General features: G+C 56.9%; 1 pseudogene; it reads left to right on the top strand.

Annotated features, from left to right (window-relative positions):
- Positions 1-7187: 7187 nt before the first annotated feature.
- Positions 7188-10448, top strand: LOC144308954 (transcription factor SPT20 homolog pseudogene; annotated as a pseudogene).
- The last annotated feature ends 911 nt before the right edge of the window (positions 10449-11359 follow it).

Genomic DNA, 11359 nt, shown 5'->3' with positions numbered 1-11359 from the left:
AAAGACCCTAAATCTCTTACTTGTTTCTGAGTTTTGAGATTTTGGAAACAAAACATTTTATAGAATTACAAAAGGCTGGCATCAGACATTCTGGGAAAGGCAGCATGCACATTTTGCACGCACCTTTTCTCCCTCTCAATTCCAGCTAGCAAACAGCCAAGTTTTGTTAGAGAGGTATGGAGTTCTGCAAACTTAGATTTAGCAAACTGCAGCTGCGGAATACAGGTCTTCACAAATTCTCAGCACTATCTATCATATAAAACAGATACACATTGTCTTGCACTGCTATAACATATAACCACAAACATAGTGGTTTAAAACAGCACATATTGGGTGGCCCTGGTGGTGCAGCAGTTTAGTGCCACCTACAGCCCGCGGTGTGATCCTAGAGACCCAGGATTGAGTCCCACTTCCCGCTCCCTGCATGGAGCCTGCTTCTCCCTCTGCCTGTGACTCTGCCTCTCTTTCTCTGTCATTCATGAATAAATAAATAAATAAATAAATAAATAAATAAATAAATAAATTTTTAATAAAATATTTTTTTAAAAAAGCATATATTTATAATCTTAATGTTCTAGAGGTCAACTGTTGGAAACTGATCTCACTATGCAAAAATTAAAATGTCAACAAGGCTACATTCCTTTTTGGAGACTCTAGGGAAAATCTATTTCCTTGCCTCTTCCAGCTTCTAGAGGTTGCCTGTGTTCCTTGGCTCATGGCACTTTCCTCTATCTTCAAGGCTGGCAGTGAGGCAACTTCTGGCGTCTCCCTCTCTGAATTTCCTGTTTCCCTCCTTCCCTTATAAGGATGCTTGTCATAATATTAGGCCCACCCAGGAGAACAAGGATAATCTCATCTCAAGCTCTATAGCTTAATTTCAACTGCAAAATCTTCTTTGCACTGGAAGGTAACATATGTATTGGCTCTAAAGATTAGGATGTGGACATCTTTGGGGGACCATTATTCTGTCTACTGCAAGTACCTAGTTATATGCAAGGCATGTGCTATGCCCTGGGTAAGCCATAGTGGGCAAAAATAGCAATCCCTGCTGTTAGGGCAGTTTACATTTTGAAGAATGGCATTATTCCCCAACTTCCTACAATTTTGACACACAAAAAAACATTGTGAATTATATATGATACCATATAAGCCACGAGAAGCCATTCAATCTCTTCAAGCTAGCAGCTCCGAGCCAAATTCAACTCTTTCCTTGTTTTCAACTCCTATAACCAATTACTTCTCAAGTACCGCTGAACTGAGAAATAACTCAAGTATTTCCTTGCCAGCTTCACTGACACTGACCTCATCAGCTGCGAGGTCACTGTGGTCACTTGATCACCTGTTTCCTGTCCCCAACCTCATCCCATGCTAACCCATTGCCCTCACAAGGCTCCACTTAATGTGCTAAACAAGTTACTATTTCTCTTCAAACCATTCATTACTTCCCCACTGTCCCCAAGAAAGAAAAGAAAAGGATGCTAAGGGACTCAAAAGGGCAGTGGTAAAGGAAAAACATGGCTGACCTTTATTGATTGCTATGTGCCAGGAATAGTTATATGGACAAGGGTTATATGGATTGCCATTTAAAATTCAAAATATCATCATCATCATTTGAATTTATAAATGAGGAAACAGGGACACAAAAGAGTTAAGTGACTTGATCAAGGGAAGAGATAATTAGTGGAACTAGGGGTTAGGCCTCCAACTTATAGAAATTCACAAGATGATTCTAAAATGTACCTGGAAAGAGGAGGATGAAAGTAGCCAAAATTACTTTTCAAAAGAATAAAGTGAGAGTTTTATCACTGCTTGATTCAAAACTCATAAATTATAAAACTACACTAATTAAGACAAAGTGATATGGCCTCTGGGTCTTGGAGAATCTGCGTCAAATATGCATGAGGGAATTTTTTTTCTTTTGGATGATGGAAAAGTTCTATACCTTGATTGCAGTGGCGATTGCACAATTGAAAACATTCTTGAACACTCACGGGTCTGCACACTGAAAAAGGAAAATTTTACTCTCTGTATATTACACTTAATAAAAAACATTCATACTTGACCTCAATGAGCATGGAACAAACCGGTTTACTATTGCAAATTACGGTATTTATCCTGCAATTAATTCAATTCTCTTCTTCCTCTAGTATATCTTACCCTTTGTAACTGTGATAAGGAACATTTTCATAATTAAAAGTTGATGGTGACAGAGATTCTTTACTTGGCCAAACTTCAGTCAGGCTCCCCAACCTTCTCCTAGGCCCATCCGGCACTTCCTTGTAGGAGGCCATTTGGGCAAGAACCCTGCTCCATCCGTTTAACCAGAAGCGCCCCCACCCTCCATACCCAATCCCATTTCGCATCCTCCACCATCCCCCAGCCTCAGCCTGATCACCCTGGCCTGTCTTCAGCAGACAATCCTGTTGGCCCTGTTTAGCCAGAATCCCCCATACCCCCTGACGTTTCCCCTTAGTGCTTTTCCACCCACTGACTCCCACCCTGCTCCTTGGCCATAGACGCCCACGTGCCCATGCTGCACGCGGAGCAGGCATGCACTGGGAGCCCAATCTCCGCCCCCCCCGCCCCCCCCCCCCACTGGAAAATCCCACTGCAGCGGGCCCTCTCCCTAGCAGGATGCTTCTGGGGGTAAGGTCTGCCTTCCCATCTTTGTCATGGGCTGTGGGAGGGGCCTCCAGTCCTGCGCTCTCCCGGAGCTGCAGCATCCATCTGCCAGGGATTCGCTCTAACGTGTCTTGGGGTCTGATCACAGGAGAGACACATCAGTCTCGGGGCAAGTGATGGAGGGTTAACCAGAGATGAGGCCAACAAGCAACGTATCTTCACCTTCGCTTGCTCCCTGTAGTCCACATTCTGTGGCTGGTCCCTCTAATTAGCTGCAGCAGGGGAGAGGTGGCAAAATCTAGACCTAGACCTCAATGGGTATGGCACAAACCAGTTTGCTAATTGTAAATTAGCTCAATTATCTTGCAATTAACTGAACTCTCTTCTCCCACTAGCATATCTTAGCCTGGCCGTGAGTTTTCTCAGCGTGTGCATCTAGGTCAGGCTGCCGTAGGGGAGGGCAGCCATCGGAGTCCTTATAATCAGCCAGCGTGCTCATTAACGTGCTTGGAGGGCTCCAAGGACGGTGTGCACTCAGAGCAATTCTTTTTTAAACCCCTCATCTTGTGGGAAGACCAGGCAATTAGGGAGTGCAAGTGAGGGGGATGGCTGAACCACGCTAAGCGCTGCCAGGCCCACTGACGCACGCAGGGGTAGACGCGAGGCCAGGGTGGGAGCCTCGTCCAGTGCACCTGTGGCCAGGAGGCCTGGGGGGGTGGGTAAGGTGCGGGCCACCACTTCGGTTGGAGGCCATGGTGGCTTTACTTTTTTTTTTTTTTAAGATTTATTTATTTTTTTTTTATGATACACAGAGAGAGAGAGAGAGAGAGAGAGGCAGAGACACAGGAGGAGGGAGAAGCAAGCTCCATGCCGGGAGCCCGACGCGGGACTCGATCCCGGGACTCCAGGATTGCGTCCTGGGCGGAAGGCAGGCGCCAAACCTCTCAGCCAGCCAGGGATCCCCGCCCTGGTGGCTTTAAGAGCTGACACACTCACTCACACGCCCACCCACCCCCACACGCACTCCTCCCCCCCATGAAATGGCCCATTTCACTCGGATGGAGTAGCATTTCATCTCTCCAAACGGCCAGATGATATCACAGAGCACACGTTTCTCTACAGCACTGAGGAGCAACGGCCCGCTTCTCCCACCCAGCTTCAATCGTGGGTGGAGCCGATGCCGCTGTGTTCTGCCCGAATCCCCACGGTGCTCAACATTGTCTCCGCAGACCGAGGACTAGTGCAAGCGATCGGGACTCTCCGGGTGAGGGTATTATGTGGCCACGTCAGCACCGGTGGCCACCTGGAGTGACGGGGAACAGTGCCAGGGAGAAGAACCTGACAGTTGTTTGGTACTGTCGCGCCCCCGCCCCGCCCCCTCCCGGAGCTCCCCAGCCGGGACAGCTGCGCACGGCGGTCTTCTGCCCGCGGACGTGCCCGTCGTGGTCTTCTTTCCCAAGGCATCCCCTTCCCCATACCGCTGCTTCTGGGGATGAGCTCCCAGATGAACCACTTGCACTCAGATCCTCTCCTCAGGGCACACTCCTGGGGAAAGCCAAGCTAAGACACAGCCAGTGTGGCCACGGCAGGTCTGGTCCATCCTGTGACAGGGTGGCAGATACCCCTGTCTGCCTGGTGACAAATACTCCGGGACGTGGGCTAAGGGGCTGCATCCGAATCACGCTCATGGTGTACAGGGCAGGTCTACGGTCGAGTGGTTCTCGAGCAGCAGAGGATGCTGCCGACCCCCCCCCCCCCCCCGCCCCCCGCCCCCCGCCCCCCGCCCCCGGCCGGGACTGTTTGGCAATATCCAGCCATTCCTGGTTATGGCAACCGAGGGTGAGGGCTATCGGCAAGCAGTGGATGGATGGTGCCGGGGAGGCTATGCTGCTGGATGGCCTGCAGCGTGCAGGCAGCCCCCACGCGACGCGTGTCCAGGTGCCCAGGTTCAGGCAATCCTGGCACGGTCCAGAGCACCAGAGCCAGGAGACCTGGCTGTGGGTGCCTTTCTCGTCTCTGAAAGGGGGATCATACATCTACCTGCCGAGATTCCGAGGAGCCTGGAGCTGAGGTAACTAGAGCGTGGAGTCGATCATCCCTTCCCTCGGCGGTGCCGACCTCGAGCCGAGTGCAGGCCGCCCGAGTCAGTGACCACACAAGGATGGAAGGGACGTCGCCTCTGCCCTCAGAGAACCCAGGGACAGGGTGAGCAGAAACGGTGCGCACGCTCGGCTCCTTTCCGGCGTGGTGGCTGGCCCTCACAGGGCGTGGGGCACGTGTGCTTGGGTGGAACAGCAGCGAGCAGGAGAGCAGGAGACTGACGTGCTTCTCCGAGGTCAGAGGTCAGGGCGGGACCTCTGAGGTGAAGAGGTGGAGAACGGCAGGGGCCTGAGCAGGGAGGGGCCTCTCTGCAGCAGCAGCAGCAGCAGCAGCAGCAGCAGCAGCAGGCTTTGGCTGGGGTGTGTGTGTGTGTGTGTGTGTGTGTCTGGAAGGGTCAGGCTGTCCGCGGCACGGTGACTGCGGTGACTGCGGTGACTGCGGCCGGAGCACAGACACGGGGGAAAGAGGGGAGAGAGATGAGCTGGGAGGGAAGGCAGGCGGCAGGCGGCCAGGGGCCTATTCGCAGGGCGGGGCGGGCAAGGCACGTAGGGCACCGACCCCGATGGCACCGGCGCCACCCGGAGAGCCGGGACCCCCTCAACCTCGAGCCCCGGGCCCCCTTGGTGGCCTCACCCCTGTCCGGGCCCTCCTCCTTCGCCGTGCTAAGAAGCCGGGAGTCCGCTCCCCGGGCCGGGAGCAGCCGCCCGGCAAAAGCCGCGGACTTCCTTATTTTCCAGGAGGAGAGCTGGATTACCGCATAGAAAAATAGGCTTTTGCCATCCAGTCTCGTACTTAGCCTCAATTCGGGCAAGTGGGGGTGGAAAAAAGAGAGACGGGGAGGATGTGTGAAAGAGTTAAGGAACTCAACTTGATTTCAAGCCCCCTTGAGGCGCTCCCCAAGTATCCATCTGCCCAAAGACAGTTGGTGGGCCGGCACAAAAGTATTCCCGTCTGTCCCCCATACAGGGCCATCTCTCAGGAGCTCTCCGGCGAAAAGTTGTCAATCCCCTTTCACTCGACCGAATCTACTATCCACACAGTTGTCATCATTGCCATTGGTCAAGATCCACACCGGTTGCATAGTTGTGCGGAGTTTGGGACTCCCACCCACTGGTCTTGGCTTCCTCACCTTTGTGAGACTTTTCTCTGAATATCTTGTATATCGCTATGTCTCCGGTCAATATCAAGAGACTCTTTTTTTTTTTTTTTTAAGATCTTTTATTTGTTTATTTATTCATGAGAGACAGAGAGACAGAGAGAGAGAGAGAGAGAGAGAGAGGCAGAGACACAGGCAGAGGGAGAAGCAGGCTCCATGCCGGGAGCCCGACCTGGGACTCGATCCCGGGACTCGATCCCGGGACTCCAGGATCGCGCTCTGGGCCAAAGGCAGGCGCCAAACCGCTGAGCCACCCAGGGATCCCCCTCAAGAGACTGTTTTACATGAAACCTGTCCCCAAAGGCCCGCACATCTCAAGGCAGCGGAGGCAGTGGAAAAGGAGGGCCCATCAGTTACCTACGACCTAATCACCTTCCTCCAAATCCAGCCTTGGGATCCTGGCTGTGGTCTACAAGTCAGAGTGATCACTGAACTGCGCTGCCATCACCGGGACAATAGCTCTCAGCTCCATCCACGCGCAGGTCAGCTTCTGAAACCGATAGTTATTTATTTATTTATTTATTTATTTATTTATTTATTTATTTATTTATTTATTTATTTATTTATTTATTTATTTCAAACCGATAGTTTAATCCCGAACTGTAATTCCCAGCCGGCGCGACTTGCCTACGGCATCCTTTGCAAAACGCCCTTACTGTGCTACACAGGGAAGTAGGAGGTAAATACTGAAGTATCAGGAAGGCACGTTGATGCGCACATCCACATGACAACCACCAGGCAGGAGATCACTGGAAGATTCAAGGAGGGATTCTGACGCCTGCACCAAGTACAGCGAGCCTCCACGTAGGCAGGAGCCACACACGTGGACTCTGTGGGGTGTGTTCAAGTGGTGATGGGCACCAGGCGCAGCCCTGCCGTTCACGACAGGAGACTCAAACCGTGAACGATTGTGGGTGAAGCGCTGGCCAAGAAAAGAAAGGAACAGCTTCCAAGGCTTCCCCGAAGCCGCCTTCCTGCGCAAATTGGCGTGGACCGGGACCTTACGGGGTGTGTGGGGGGGGCGGGGGGGAGTGCGTATTCCTCGGATCGGTTGCGTGCCTTGGGCGTTAAGTGTAAAGCAAGGGTCTGGCCCTGCCGCGGAGGTGGAGGTGCGGGCGGTGGGCCTCGTGGCCTGCAGGCGGAGGCCACAATAGGAGGAGGCCTAGGCCTGGAGGGCTAGGCCTGCAGCCCGCCCGCCCGCCCGTGGCCTGCAGAGAGCGCACGTGCGCACAAGCAGATGCTCCGGTGGGGGCGGGGAGGGGGGCGGAGGCAGGGGCACTGAGCCCGGGAGGGGGGCGGGGGGCTCCCATCCACTTCCGGCCCAGCCCCCAGCGACTCCAGAGGCGGCGCCCTGGTGGCTCCAACACGTGTAGCTGTTTCCCCGAATCCCAGGTACGTTGCGTTGCGTGGTGCTTTCGTGGGGCGGGCTTCTGGCCGACCATTTGCAAGTCAGGCTGGTGGCTCCCGCTGTGCAGCTGCGGCGCTTGCGAGACGTGAGAGATGGAAGTAGAGTCCTCAAGGCGCTTGCGTTTTCTCTACTTTGTAGGGCCCCTTTTGCAGCACGATGCAGCAGGCCGTAGAACGAGCTCTGGACCGTGCGGACTATGTCATCGCGAGTGCCCAGCAGAGGCCTCCTAAAAGGAAATGCTCGTCGAGTGGGGCAGCCTCTCTGTTTGAAAAGCTCTATGACATCTACGTGGAAGAGTGTGGGAAAGAGCCCGAGGCTACGGAGGAACTGAGAAGCAACGCGAACTTGTTAGAGAAGCTGGTTAGGAGAGAGTCGTTGGCGTGTTTAGTGGTCAACCTACACCCAGGAGGGGAGGGATATTCGCTGATGCTGGAGGGGAAGCAGGGCTCCTGCTCGGAGACCATTCGGCTGCCTTACGAGGAAGGCGAGCTGCTCGAATACCTGGATGCTGAAGAGTTGCCTCCTGCCCTGGTGGATCTCCTGGAACAATCTCAGGTTAACATTTTCCACTGTGGGTGTGTCATAGCACAGGTACGGGACTACAGGCAGTGCAGCCACGGGGAGCCTGCCGGCTACCAGACCAGGCACGTTCTCCTGCGCCCCACGATGCAGACCTTAGCCTGCGACATGCAGTCCATAACCAGCGACGGCCAGCAGTGGACCGAGGAAGAGAAACTGTTGCTTGAGAGCCAGCTGATCTTGGCCACCGCCGAACCCCTGTGTCTTGACCCTTCTCTGTCAGTAGCCTGCGCTGCAAACAGGCTGCTCTATAACAAGCAGAAGATGAACACTCGCCCGATGAAAAGGAGCTTCAGGAGGTATTCCGCACCCTCTCTGACTCGCCAGCAGGAGCTGTCTCAATGCCCACCTCCTCCCGAGCTGGGACTATGGGCCTCTTGCAAAAAAAGCAGACAAAGCCAAGCCGGGCAGCGGTACGACCTCAAGATTTCTAAAGCAGGGAGCTGTGTGGATCTGTGGAAACGGAGGCCCTGTGACTTGGCCGTCCCTTCTGAAGTGGATGTGCAGAAATACGCCAGAGGGAAGAGGCCGGCCAGATGCCACGTCTCCCCTGCAGGGGTCTGGCCAGCCCCCGAGGTAAGAGACGATGGTGTGTTTGGCTATGAAGGCGGCCGTGAGCCTCAGACAACGGAGCCGGCCTCCACGCAGCCGCCGAGCAACCCACCTTTCTGTGGACAGAGAAGGCCCTGGCACGGAGCCGGCCGTGAGCGACCGACGTCTCCTCCGCGCTCGGCCACAGATGGCCGTCCGAACCGTGTCCCGCCCGAGTCCAAGGCTGACGCCGGGAGGCTAGTCGTTCGGCCGGAGGCGGTGGGCCAGCAGAAGGCCCGGGGCCCGGCCACCGCGTGGTCACCCGGCCCCAGCGGCTCAGCCGGCCCCGGCGGGCCTCCTCCCGGGAAACCAGCGCAACAGCCGACGACGACGACGGTGTCGGTTTGGTCTCCAGTCCTGGGGAAGGGCGTCAGACACCCACCTCTGCGCATCAGACTTCCCTGGAGCTCAGGAGAGAGCTGGCCAGGTGACAGTTTTCCTCCAGGGGAGGAGGCCAGCAGCTTCCTTCAGTCGCCACCTCCCGCTCCTGCTCCGGCGCCACCCAGTCTTTCCCAGAAACCCTCCGTGGGCCTGCCTGGAGTTAGCCCGCTTCCCGCAGCCGCCCTGTCCACCGGCAGCTCCTCGCAGGGGACCCTGGCGCCCAGGGTCCCTGCCGACTCCCAGCCGCCGCCCGGGGAAGCGATCCGAGTTCGCGCGCTTCCCGCGGCCGCCCTGGCCGCCCCGGTCTCGAACTGGGCCTGGGCCTCGGCCTCGGCCTCGGCCTCGGCCAACTCCCAGCGGCCCTCTGGGGAGGCCGACTCCCCGCCGCCGCCGCCGCCCGGGGAAGCGATCCGAGTTCGCGCGCTTCCCGCGGCCGCCCCGGCCGCCGCCAGCTCCTCACAGAGGCCCCCGGCCGCCCGGGTCTCGGCCAAGTCCCAGCCGCCGCCTGGGGAAGCGATCCGAGTTCGCGCGCTCTCTGCAGCCGCCCTGGCCGCCGCCAGCTCCTCACAGAGGCCCCCGGCCACCCCGGCCACCCCGGCCACCCCGGTCTCGGCCAAGTCCCAGAAGTCCGCTGTGGAACTGATTCGAGTCAGCATGTTTCCTGCAGGCGCTTTGCCCACCGCCGGCTCCTCATCAAGAACCACGGCCACCCCGGTCACGGTCAAGTCCCAGAAATCCTCTGTGACTCAGGACGCTGGAGTTAGCAGGCTGCCCACGACCACCCTGTCCCCCGCCAGCTCCTCCCAGAGCAGCCCGGCCACCCCGGTCACGGCCACGTCCGCCGGCCGCAGCGTCGTCGTCCAAGCGGCGGGCCCTGGCGGCCGAGCCCAGGCTGTGGCGGGGGCCTGCAGCCCCAGGCAGGGCTCTACCGCCGGCTCCGCGGCTCCTGCGGCAAGTAAGCCCAGCAGCGCGCCCTCGGGAGCTCGGCCACCAGAGGCAGTGTCCTCTGCGCCGCCGGTCCGCGTTCAGTTTTTCTTAAAAAGCGCTTCAGGCCTCAGGCCAGTGACTCTCCTGGAGCTTCGGCAAGATTCGCTCCTTCTGAACGCCGGGCAGCAGCCAGAGCAGAAGGTCTATCAGCTGATTCCCCAGGACCGACTCCAGCAAGCCCTCACTCCCGGCCCTCCGCAGCCAGTGCCACAGGGGTCAAGTGCGCAAGGTGCGGCGAGTCCAAGAGCGGCCTCTTCTGCTCAGCCAGCCGTGCTCGTGAAGTTCGGTGCAGAAGGCAGTTTGCCGCAGCCCCAGGCAGCGGTGTCGGCGCTGGCACAGCTCGGCTCTGCAGAGAGCCAGAGAACACCCGGGCAGAGCCAGCCTCGTCCTCTGCAGGCACTGCAGCTGTCCCCTGCGTCGTCGTCGCAGCCCCAGCCCCAGCGCCAGCGCCAGCGCCAGCCCCCGCCCCGGGGTCAGCCCCAGCTGAAGCCCCGGCCCCAGTCTCACCCCCCAGCCCCAGCCCCAGCCCCAGCCTCAGTCCCAGCCCCAGCCCCAGCCTCAGCCCCAGAAGCAGGTACAACAACTGAGAATCTTGCAGGGCCCCAGCTGCAGCCTCAGCCCTAGTCCCAGCCCCAGCCCCAGCCTCAGCCCCAGCCTCAGTGTCAGCCCTCGCCCCAGCCCCAGCCCCAGCCCCAGCCCCAGCCTCAGTCCCAGCCCCAGCCCCAGCCCCAGCCCCAGGGTCAGCCCTAGCCCCAGCCCCAGCCTCAGCCCCAGCCCCAGTATCACCCCCAGCCCCGGTCTGACTCCCAGTCTCACCCCCAGCCTCAGCCCCAGCCCTAGCCTCAGCTCCGGAAGCAGGTACAACAGCTGAGAATCTTGCAGGGCCCTGCAGCTGTGACCATGGTAGCAGCCCAGATGCCTGGGCCACCTCAGGGCCAGCAGGCCGCAAGCCAGTCCAAAGGTAAAATGACCAGAGACCCGCCTTCCCCTCCCCAGTTCTGAGTCTTGCATTATTTTCTGTCTATTTTAAAAGCACCAGAGCGGGATCCCTGGGTGGCTCAGCGGTTTGGCGCCTGCCTTTGGCCCAGGGCGCGATCCTGGAGACCCGGGATCAAATCCCACGTCGGGCTCCCGGTGCATGGAGCCTGCTTCTCCCTCTGCCTGTGTCTCTGCCTCTCTCTCTGTCTATCCTAAATAAATAAATAAATCTTAAAAAAAAATAAAGTCCTAAAGCCTATAATTTCTCGAAAACGATAAAACGACAACTAGCAGTCATTTAAACCTGGTATTTTTTTTTTTTTTTATCTGAAAACTTTTAGATGTGTTACAAACCCTGACCTGAAGTGTACGGGCTTCAGCGTTTTTTGAGTGTGCGGTTCAGCGATGCTGACTGGATTCACGTCGTTGCGTGAAGGACCTCTGGAATGGTTCTCCTCTTGCGAAAGCGAAACTCTATCCCCGCGGAGCAGCAGCTCCCCATTTCCCCATTTCCCCCTCTCCGCAGCCCGGGCACCCACCGTGCTCCGTTCTGGTTC

The sequence above is a fragment of the Canis aureus genome, chromosome X, assembly GCF_053574225.1.
Source record: "Canis aureus isolate CA01 chromosome X, VMU_Caureus_v.1.0, whole genome shotgun sequence".
Classification (NCBI taxonomy): Eukaryota; Metazoa; Chordata; class Mammalia; order Carnivora; family Canidae; genus Canis; species Canis aureus.
This window is presented reverse-complemented; position numbering and strand designations above follow the sequence as displayed.